This window comes from Podarcis tiliguerta, assembly GCF_965153285.1.
Source record: "Podarcis tiliguerta genome assembly, chromosome: 6".
NCBI lineage: Eukaryota > Metazoa > Chordata > Lepidosauria > Squamata > Lacertidae > Podarcis > Podarcis tiliguerta.
The window spans coordinates 49,418,179-49,428,240 of NC_139539.1; the positions used below are offsets into that span (position 1 = coordinate 49,418,179).

The 10,062-nt window shown below is 44.7% G+C and overlaps 1 pseudogene across 1 annotated transcript; it reads left to right on the forward strand.

Moving 5' to 3' along the window:
• Positions 1-8,504: 8,504 nt before the first annotated feature.
• Positions 8,505-9,480, forward strand: LOC310680266 (exosome complex component RRP4-like; annotated as a pseudogene). Its single transcript has one exon. The product of its transcript is annotated as an exosome complex component RRP4-like (transcript).
• Positions 9,481-10,062: the final 582 nt, after the last annotated feature.

Genomic DNA, 10,062 nt, shown 5'->3' on the forward strand with positions numbered 1-10,062 from the left:
TGTTTATCTTTAGTGCTGCAAGGCTATTCAGTACCCCCTTCAAAAAAAACCTGTGTGTATAGGTTATTGTGCCACTTTACTGGAGCTATACAAAGGTCCGTATAGTAAAAGCTATGGTTTTCCCAGTAGTGATGTATGGAAGTGAGAGCTGGACCATAAAGAAGGCTGATCGCCGAAGAATTGACGCTTTTGAATTATGGTGCTGGAGGAGACTCTTGAGAGTCCCATGGACTGCAAGAAGATCAAACGCATCCATTCTTAAGGAAATCAGCCCTGAGTGCTCACTGGAAGGACAGATCGTGAAGCTGAGGCTCCAATACTTTGGCCACCTCATGAGAAGAGAAGACTCACTGGAAAAGACCCTGATGTTGGGAAAGATGGAGGGCACAAGGAGAAGGGGACGACAGAGGACGAGATGGTTAGACAGCGTTCTCGAAGCTACAAACATGAATCTGACCAAACTGTGGGTGTCAGTAGAAGACAGGAGTGCCTGGCGTGCTCTGGTCCATGGGGTCACGAAGAGTCGGACATGACTGAACGACTAAACAACAACAACAACTGGAGCTTAGAAAATAGAATCCATTTTCTGCCATCTGTAACGACCCAAATACAAAGCAGAAATGAGAGCAAAGTGCAGTATGCTATGCAGCTGAAATTGGAACTGTAAGATTATGTGAAAACATCACAGACTTCATGTGTATCTGATGAAATGGGCTCTAGTCCACTAGCATTTATGCCACAATAAATTCATCAAGTCTTTCAGGTGCCTAAGACTCTTTGAGGTTTTGCTGCAACAGGAATTAGTATGGCTACCCTTCTGGGAAATATTATGTGTTTGGCTCATAAACACAAATAGCAGTTTACAAATGCTGTTCTTCACTTTGAAGCTGATAAAAGTTCAGTATCTCACTGCTTCACTTTAGCCAATACAATGAGAAGCTACCGTAATTGCTTACGTGCCTCTTTCACACGCCCCTCTTCAGGCAGCTAAGTCTCACAAGAGACAATCATGTTGGTCAATGCTGTAATTAGAAAATTATTGTGCTATGACTAGGCCTATGTTCTGGACAATCAGGGCCCGCCCTAAAATATCGTGCCAGTTGCAAAAGAAATGGACTTTCACCTATTGTCTGATTACACCTCCTAAATATGACGGTGATGACTTGTAACTCTTGTGTGGGACTCTTTCCCCCCTTTCCATTCCAGGGATGGGTTGGGCTACACAAGCAAGCATCTTGTTCACAGACATATCTATACAGAGTTGAAGGATTAACATCCCCTGCTCCTATCTTCATTACCACCTGCTGCTGAAGAGCCTTGACTATACTTAGGTAAACCTGCAGGGGTTTAAACTAGAAAACTGTACATGTATCTTTAACTAAAAGTGAGGAATCAATAACTCCTACCCCATTTTTTTCGTTGGGGTAGGTGAACAGGGAGACAGAAGTACCAGCTAGGGTACACAGTGGCTTTCACCCTTTTTTTGCCCTAGGATGTGTAAAGGTATGTATCCTATCTCTGGCATAAACTCTCCAGTCTCACCTGAACGAACTGGAGATAAGATTGGGTCAAGAAACAAACGTGTCAAGCAGGGCAAGTGTGGCTTGTAACACAATGCTCCAGCAGCATGGAGTTTTCCAGCCAGACAGCCATGTCTTCCTTCATGATACTCTATTGAATAGTATCTCTTCCATTACCCCTCCCATTCAGTCTTATCCCTCCACCCCAAGTCAGTATTTTATGGCCACTGAGAATGTCCAGCCTTTTCCCCTAATAATTTTATACTTCTGCAAACCTTGGGGTTTCAGCAAGTCTCTTGATACCTCCCCCTTGTACATGGATGGTGCAATTTCTACTACATAAGAGATCCACACTCCTAGATTTTGGAAACAGAGGGATTCATGACCCACTAAGCAACCTATGAATATTGTCGATAAATATAATTTTAGTAGCAGAAACACTAAAGGGCATCGTGGTATGTCTGGTTTGTGTCACCTGTGCCCCATGATTCTACTCTGTTCTTGGCACAGCATCTACCATGATTTATTGTTATCTTTCTTTCTCTCTGCCTCATTTAATATGTTCCTTTGGCTTGAGCCATTTGGCTACTCAAGCTGTTTCCTAGAATATGCTCCCTGTCTTGCATCAGCAGTCTCTTGGATGAAAGGACACCAAGGAAAGGAAGTAAAGTGTTCAGCAATAAAGATGCTGCTGAGGAATGTTCCTTCATTACCATCTAATTGAACGGATGGGTGCTGAGGTCAATGAATACTTTACCTGAGAACTGGTGTGTGTGTGTGTGTGTGTGTGCACGCGCACACACCTTTTTCTGGGGAATTCTGTAGGCTGTCTATGTGGTGCTTACAAACAGGTTCTATTTGTTTGTTTAGCAGTTACCATTGCTGTGTGAGCCACTTAGTTTGTTCTAGTGATAGCACTTAAATGACCCTTCATTCTGCAGAATTAGAACCTGAACTTCCTGGTGCACAGCAGTCAAATTAGCCCTGGCCTGAGGACTTTGCAGGATTCACTCCTGTAATAGTTGTACGTTTTGTTTTATTTTCATCCCTCCTGGATTTCCGTGCATCTTTCTTTTTGTTTTGGTTTCCAGCTGTTGCATTAAATGCTAAGCTTCTGGCAGACACACCGTCAACATGAGCTGTTCCTTGTGTTCCTTGTTGTTTTATTTCAGTTCTGATAAACTCAGTTAACCTTATCCTACTTGCATCATGAACTATGGGCACTTCCTTCTCTCTGGACCATGGCAGCTGTATATAAGTGCCAGTGGGGCAGAACATCAAAGGGCATGCTTGGATCTGCATACTCATGGGCAAGAGACAAGGGCAAAGAAAAGAGCTGTCAACCTGCCACAGAGCTGTAAACAACCTCCAGTGACACCTGCCCATTAGTGAAGGAGACAGTGTGGGAGCTGGCAACCGGAGTAAGGCTGCTCCCACACAGCTGCGTGAGTAACATACCTGAGTAATAACAGCATCCGAAAGGAAACTCACTGCGGCAGGCGTGGCTCAAATCCCAGGAGGAAAGGAGCACCTTGCACCACATGCTTCCTGCAAAGTCCCCCTAGAGAGAATAACTACAGGGAAGACCTAGACCAGGGGTAGACAACCTAAGGCCCATGAGCCACAAGCGGCCCATGGTGGTCATTTAACCGCCCCACGAGCTGCCCCCGAACCGGGCCGCCTGCTCGGTGAGCCCCCTGCGCTAAACCGGCTCAGCGTACCCTAGACAGTCACAAGGAGACCCCTTCCCTGCCGACCCCTGCCCTAGACAGTCACAAGGAGAACTATGCGTCTTGGGAGCGGGGACTTAGTAACTGTTGCAGCAAAAGGGCGACCCAGAAAAATGTGAGGGAGAGGATTTTAAAAAATTTCCCACATTGACATATCAGATATATTAGGAGTACCATCAGCAGCTCAAAAGAGAGAGAAGCCTTTAACGCTTCTTCAATAACAGGCTTGCTCCATCCTCCATGTGGCTGGGTGTGGAGACTTGGGGGCATGGCAGGGGGTGCCACAACTATGATGTAGAAAGGAAGGCGAGAGGTGGTGGTGGGGTGCTGAATTTTAGCGTTGCACAGGGCGCCACTGGAATTTGAGACCCAAAGGTCCGCCGCTGTTTCCAGCCCCCAATAAATGCTGCTGAATGTGTGTGAGTCACAGCTATTCTGTAACAATAACAAGATTCATTGAGAGATTAAGCATTCTAATAAACATCCTTATTTATTTTTTTGAAGGAAACTATTACAGTTAGTTTACTAACACACCCTGTTTTGGAAGCCAGCGCAAGACAGGTTAACTATTGTGGAATAAATTAGAACAGTGTAGAGGTGGTGGAGAAGAGCCTTCAGAAACGTACAATGGAAAGAGGGTTTATGGCCAGTGACCCCAAACTTGCAGCAATCTATGGTCTACCTCACAGGACTGTTGAGTGTGAAATCTGATTACCTAGAAGCAAGTGCACAATCGTAAGTTAAATTAACTTGTCTGGAAAAGCCTGTAGGCATCTCTGATGACAGCTCTAGAGGTATAAAAGAGAATTAAATTAAAGGATGTGGAATGCTCCCTTTAGGGAAGGCACTTTAGTTCGGTGGTGCTCATATGCTTTGGACTGAAGGAAATCTCTGGTTCAGTCCTGGAATCTCCATAATAAGTGATGAGGAAAACCTCTGGCTGGAGAAGAATGGCTAGATGAAAAAGAAGACAGGACTTCCGCACTTTTAATACTTGTGTATAAGAGGGAATTTCAACAGGTGCAGGTTTTTCATGCAAGTTTAAAGGTAAAGATATACCGGTAGGTATTCCTGACAGTTAGGTCCAGTCGCAAACAACTCTGGGGTTGTGACGCTCATCTCGCTCTATAGGCCAAGGGAGCCAACGTTTGTCCGCAGACAGCTTCTGGGTCATGGGGCCAGCATGACTAAGCCGCTTCTGGCGAACCAGAGCAGCGCAGGGAAATGCCATTTACCTTCCCACTGGAGCGGTACCTATTTATCTACTTGCACTTGATGTGCTTTCGAACTGCTAGGTGGACAGGTGCTGGGACCAAACAACGGGAGCTCACTCCGTTGAGGGGATTCGAACCGGCAACCTTCTGATCGGCAAGCCCTAGGCTCTGTGGTTTAGACCATAGCGCCACCTGCGGTTTACATCTCCTGAAATTTGGTCTTACATACAACTATTAAAAGTGCAGGAGCCCTGTACTCTTTTCCACCTGTCTTACCCCAGCTACTGATCACAGTAGGCAATGCTGGGCTAGGCGGAGAAAGCATGACCTGGTATAAGGTAATTTCTTGCACCCCTTGGTAGGAGAACAGGGGTATTACCAGAGCATGCTCGTTTTCATTTGTGAAATAGTGAAGGGTAGGTTTTGTTAGATTCCGCAACCCCAAATATGAATACTCATACTGCTTAACTCAGAGGAACCTTATTCTGTGTAAATGTGCTTGGGATTATTTTGTAAGTGTGAGCTGCTCTGAGTCAGGAAGTCCTCAGCTCAGCTACAAACATGTTAAGGCTGCAATCCTACACACACTCTGTGGAACAATAGGATTTATTTCTGAGTAAGCATAGGATTTTCCTATTTACAGTGCATAGGATTACATTTAATTAAAGTTGATTAACATGAACTATTGTGGATGTAGGATCATCTTTTTCATCTTTCACCTGGTCACTTTGCTCAGCCTATAGCAACCAAACAGCAGTCCAGAAGCTACTAGCTGAATTCAGATCAGATGCATTTAGCCTTCCTATCAAACTAGATTGGTTTATTGTGCTCTGTTGTACTTAGGATGTTGAGTGATCCCCACTGCCATGTGTGCATAAGGTCTGACTAGGAGGATGTGAGCCAGCCCTTTGCTTCCATCATTGTTTCTGTCTCTGACTGCCAGACCAGACTTTAATAGGTTCGTTCATACCACAGAACGCCGATCTAGAATGGTAAGGTGTTTTTATTAGGCAGTCCTCTATTTGAAAGATGAAGAACCATAAAAAGGGAGAGCAGGGACACTGAAATTGCCCATGGACATTAGCACCTAATGTCAGCAGACTAAGCAGGCACCCAGGTGACTTGGTCAAATTCTTGTCTGCTATAGCAAAATGTATTGCATTTTGATTCAAATTATAGCAATTATTTATAAAATCTCCATCTCTACCTGTAAAGTAGCATATGGAAATTTTATATAAATTTCCATATGCTACTATATACCGTATTTTTCGCTCTATAACATGCACCCGACCATAACACGCACGTAGTTTTTAGAGGAAGAAAATCCGTAGGCATGCCACCCATAGGCATTCCCTCCATAACACGCACAGACATTTCCCCTTACTTTCTAGGAGGAAAAAAGTGAGTGTTATGGTGCAAAAAATACAGTATACAGTGATGCCCCGCAAGACGAATGCCTCGCAAGACGGAAAACCCGCTAGACGAAAGGGTTTTCCATTTTTCAATGCGCTTCGCAGGACGAATTTCTCTATGGGCTTGCTTTGCAAGACGAAAATGTCTTGCGATTCTTGCGATTTTTTTTTCGCTCCCCACCCCCTTTTTCTAAGGCACTAAGCTGCTAATAGCCTTTTAGCAGCTAATCCCTTAAGCCTTTAATAGCCGCTAATAGCCGCTAAACAGCTAATAGCGCTAATCCGCTAATAGGGTTGCTTCGCAAGACGAAAAAACCGCTAGACGAAGAGACTCGCTGAACGGATTCTTTTCGTCTTGCGAGGCACCACTGTATCTGTGTCCTTCTTTTAGGTGATTCATTTGCTTTTTTCAGCGATGTGTATGTGGCTGCCATACATTCCTCTATACCTATCTGTCAACAGAAGCTATTTAGATTCTATTTGCCTTTCTTTCCTGTGTTGCTTCTGGACGAAAGGTGAGATGTCAGTGCCCTGGACAGAACAGTTCCTAGTTGCGAGATAGAGAATCTGCAGTACAGTATGGGAGCTAGTTCAAGTTTGGTGGCACCTTTTTCACGCTGTCCTTCTGTTGCAACTCCTGCTTTCCAGAATTTGTCAGCTGTGGCTGTAAAGTTGAGCATAACAACAGACCTAGTTAAAGAAAGGTTGCTAGGCTATGTGATGACTCAAACCTGAGCTGGCAGAACAGGTCTTGGGCTGGTACCGCTCACTTGCCCATGCATGTGAGGGAGCAGTGAGTGGCCCCAATCCCTGCCTCTCCCAGGACCTGAGCTACCTTTAACTTCCCTTTCTCCTTTCCTGCATGAAACCCTAGCGCTTGGGCTAGGTCTGGGCCAGACCATCTAAGTCAAGCAGACCATGATCCCTAGTGGGCTCAGGGGGAAAACCCATGTCCATGATTACCTGGATCTGATGCCTTCAAAGCAATGTGATGAATGAGATCTGGTCTAACAGCTTTGCAACATATAGCCAACTTCCAGGAAATGCTATATTTTTCCAGAGTTGCCACAGAGTTGATCAAGCACTATTAACTATGTAATTCTAAACATGCCTACTCAAGAATAAACCACACTGAGTTCAATGGGACTGACTCTAACGTAATTGTGTTTAGGATTGCAGCGAAAGAGATCGACTGTAGCTCAGTTCAGACTGGAATTTAGAGCCAAACAGAACAAAATGTATGTAGAATTCTAAAATTACTTTAGTGGTTAGACTTTGAACATTCACAATTTAAGAAAGTGGCCAGAAAAAGTAAAAAATGCCTGGTCTGGTTTTGCTGATTTTGCTGCCAGCGTGGTTTAGAAGTGGGAAATGTTATATTGATGTTAATATGTAGTTAATGGAGGGATAGTGTACCAAGGGTCGAAATCAGGGAAAGAAGAAAAACCTATTCTTTGAATTTTCAGTTGTTGGCAAGTTTGTCTCTGCCAGTTAGTTCTTTTTAGAAATCTCAACTTATTCGTACCAATTTCTCTACACTGCCAGTTACGTAACAGAACCCAATGCAAGTTCACACTATTGTGTAACATGGACCTACCGAACTGAACCACATACAAAGCATAGATCATTATCAGTTATTAATATCTGCAGTCCCAGCAACTACCTAGCTGCTTGCTGCAGTCCCTTAGGAAAATAAATGAACAACAGCTCATAAGGAGGGCTCTCTCCTTTTTCTTCATGCTGGTCTCCGACTTGGTTTGCTCATGCCATGCTCTTTTCCATATTCCCTTGTCTCTACTGAAATGTATTTCATATTCAGATACATTTGTTGTCTTTGACAGCAGCACTCATGCACAGTCAGACCAGGAAACTGGAACAAGAATGACCAGATTGTATCTTAAAACTGGTTATTTTCCAATTAGAAAGCAAGACCCAGTAATTAACTCAGAGAGAAATTAACCTAAGGATGGAAATTATGCTCCTGCTACAAAACATACATCAGATAGTCAACATGTAGGAACATAGAACAGATGTTTCTGTATAAATAGGACTATAGAACAGAAGTTTCTCTAGGTTCTACTAGCGGGGAGTGCCCTGTGCTTCCCAGGAATTTGTAGAAATGAAAAAAAAAATAGTCTGATTTTTAAACAGCTTAATTTGTGAGTTTGGACCATCTTGGGAGTTTCTACCATCTTGATTCAAAATGGTGTCTGGCATCCAAATGTTGATGAAGTTCCCCACCCCCCACCTTGGAAACCCTTGTGCCACGTTTGGTAATGATATCTGAAGAGGCAGCCAAAGCTATGCCAAAAAACGAGCAGTCACACCAAAGCGATAGTTCATTCTATCTTGTTCCAAAATGGTACCTGGGATCCCAACATCAATGAAAACTGCCTCCCCCACCTCAGGAAGCCTTGTGCCGAGTTTGGCAATGGTGGCCAAACCTATAGAAAACAGATGGACAGACGGAAGAACCACTTTCCAATATATATAATACATTTTTTATTTCTGTACACTACTTAGGTATTCCCTGAATGTTTATAAGTTCTGAAATAAGTAAAATGAATGAATGATGTGTGCATGCCCGGAGTTAAAAAGGCAGAACCGGAGGCAGCGCTTCAGGGAATCATGCGGCTGCATACAGTTCCCTGCCCTCGCCTGGCTCAGAGCTTCTCCAGCAGGGCGGGCAAGTGGGACAAGGACCTGGGGGCCCCAGGGGACACCATCACCACTGACCCAGGATACATGAGAGGCCATGGAACATACCTGGGAGAAGGGAAGCTCATTGCCTCTGTGGCTGGTGTTGTGGACAGGGTGAACAAGCTGGTCTGTGTGAAAACTTTGAAAATGAGATACAATGGTGAGGTCAGTGATATTGTGGTTGGACGAATCACAGAGGTTCAGCAGAAACAGTGGAAAGTCGAGACCAATTCCAGGCTGGATTCTGTCTTGCTCCTTTCATCCATGAATCTTCCAGGAGGGGAGCTGAGGCGGAGATCAGCAGAGGATGAACTGGCAATGCGAGATTACCTGCAGGAAGGGGACCTTATTGGTGCAGAAGTCCAAGCGGTGATCTCTGATGGGGCTGGATCGCTGCACACACGGAGTCTGAAATACAGAAAGCTTGGCTAAGGTGTGCTCATCCAGGTGTCCCCTTCCCTCGTGAAGCAGCAGAAGACCCATTTCTATGATTTTAATTGTGGGGCTTCCGTTATCCTAGGCAACAATGGGTTCATCTGGATCTACCCAATACTCAAACAGAAGAATGAGGAGACTGGGGCATTCGTCACGAACCTAGAGCCAGTGCCCTTGCCTGACCGTGAGGTGATTTCCCGACTCTGGAACTGCGTTGTGGCTCTGGCAGAGCAGAAACTGATGCTTCCAGCATCCAGCATCCTCTACTGCTACGAGGCCTCCCTTTCTCCTGAGATCAAGGACCTTCTCAAGCCAGAGGTGATGGAGAAGATTGTGCTGAAGACGCGTCAGAGACTGCTGGAACTGGAGGGGTGATTGGAGAGGGAAAGTGGTGAGGCAGTGATGGTCCTTTCCTTTCAGGGATCTAGCCTCCCCAAGGTTCTTTTTTCCAGTGTGAGATTTCATTACAAATCCCATACCGAATAGAAAAAGGGGAACTGTGGAAGTGATGAGAACTTTTGCTTTAATAATCTTGGTATCCTTTGTTAACCTGTGGCCCTCCCAATGAGGCTGGACTACAGTTCACACCCCCCCAACCACCAGCTGTTCTACCTGCAGGGGCTGATAAGTTGGGTTCCAGCAGGATAGGAGTCCAACAGCTTCTCAATGGCTACTGCTTCCTCAGCCCCTGACCTAGCCGAAATGCAGCATCACAATCCTCTACATGTCGTCAGCATTGTAAAAAGCATCTATGATACTGTGGATGCTTCAAGCTATGTGCGTGCATGCGGGGCGGGGGGTTCTTTCTTTCTTCGTTTCTTTTTTTTTTTTTTTTACTGGAGATATGCCAATAAACTTTAGTTGTTAAAAAATAATAATGAATGAATGAATGACATAAGGTCATTCATTCATTCATTCATTATTAAAAGATATCCCAGATGGGGATAACTTCTAGTATTGACCTGCTATGGGGTGGGGTGGTGGTGGTGGTGCATCAGATTAACCCATCTCATCTGTCTCTTTTCAGCCACTCTTTTCATTCTTTTCAGTA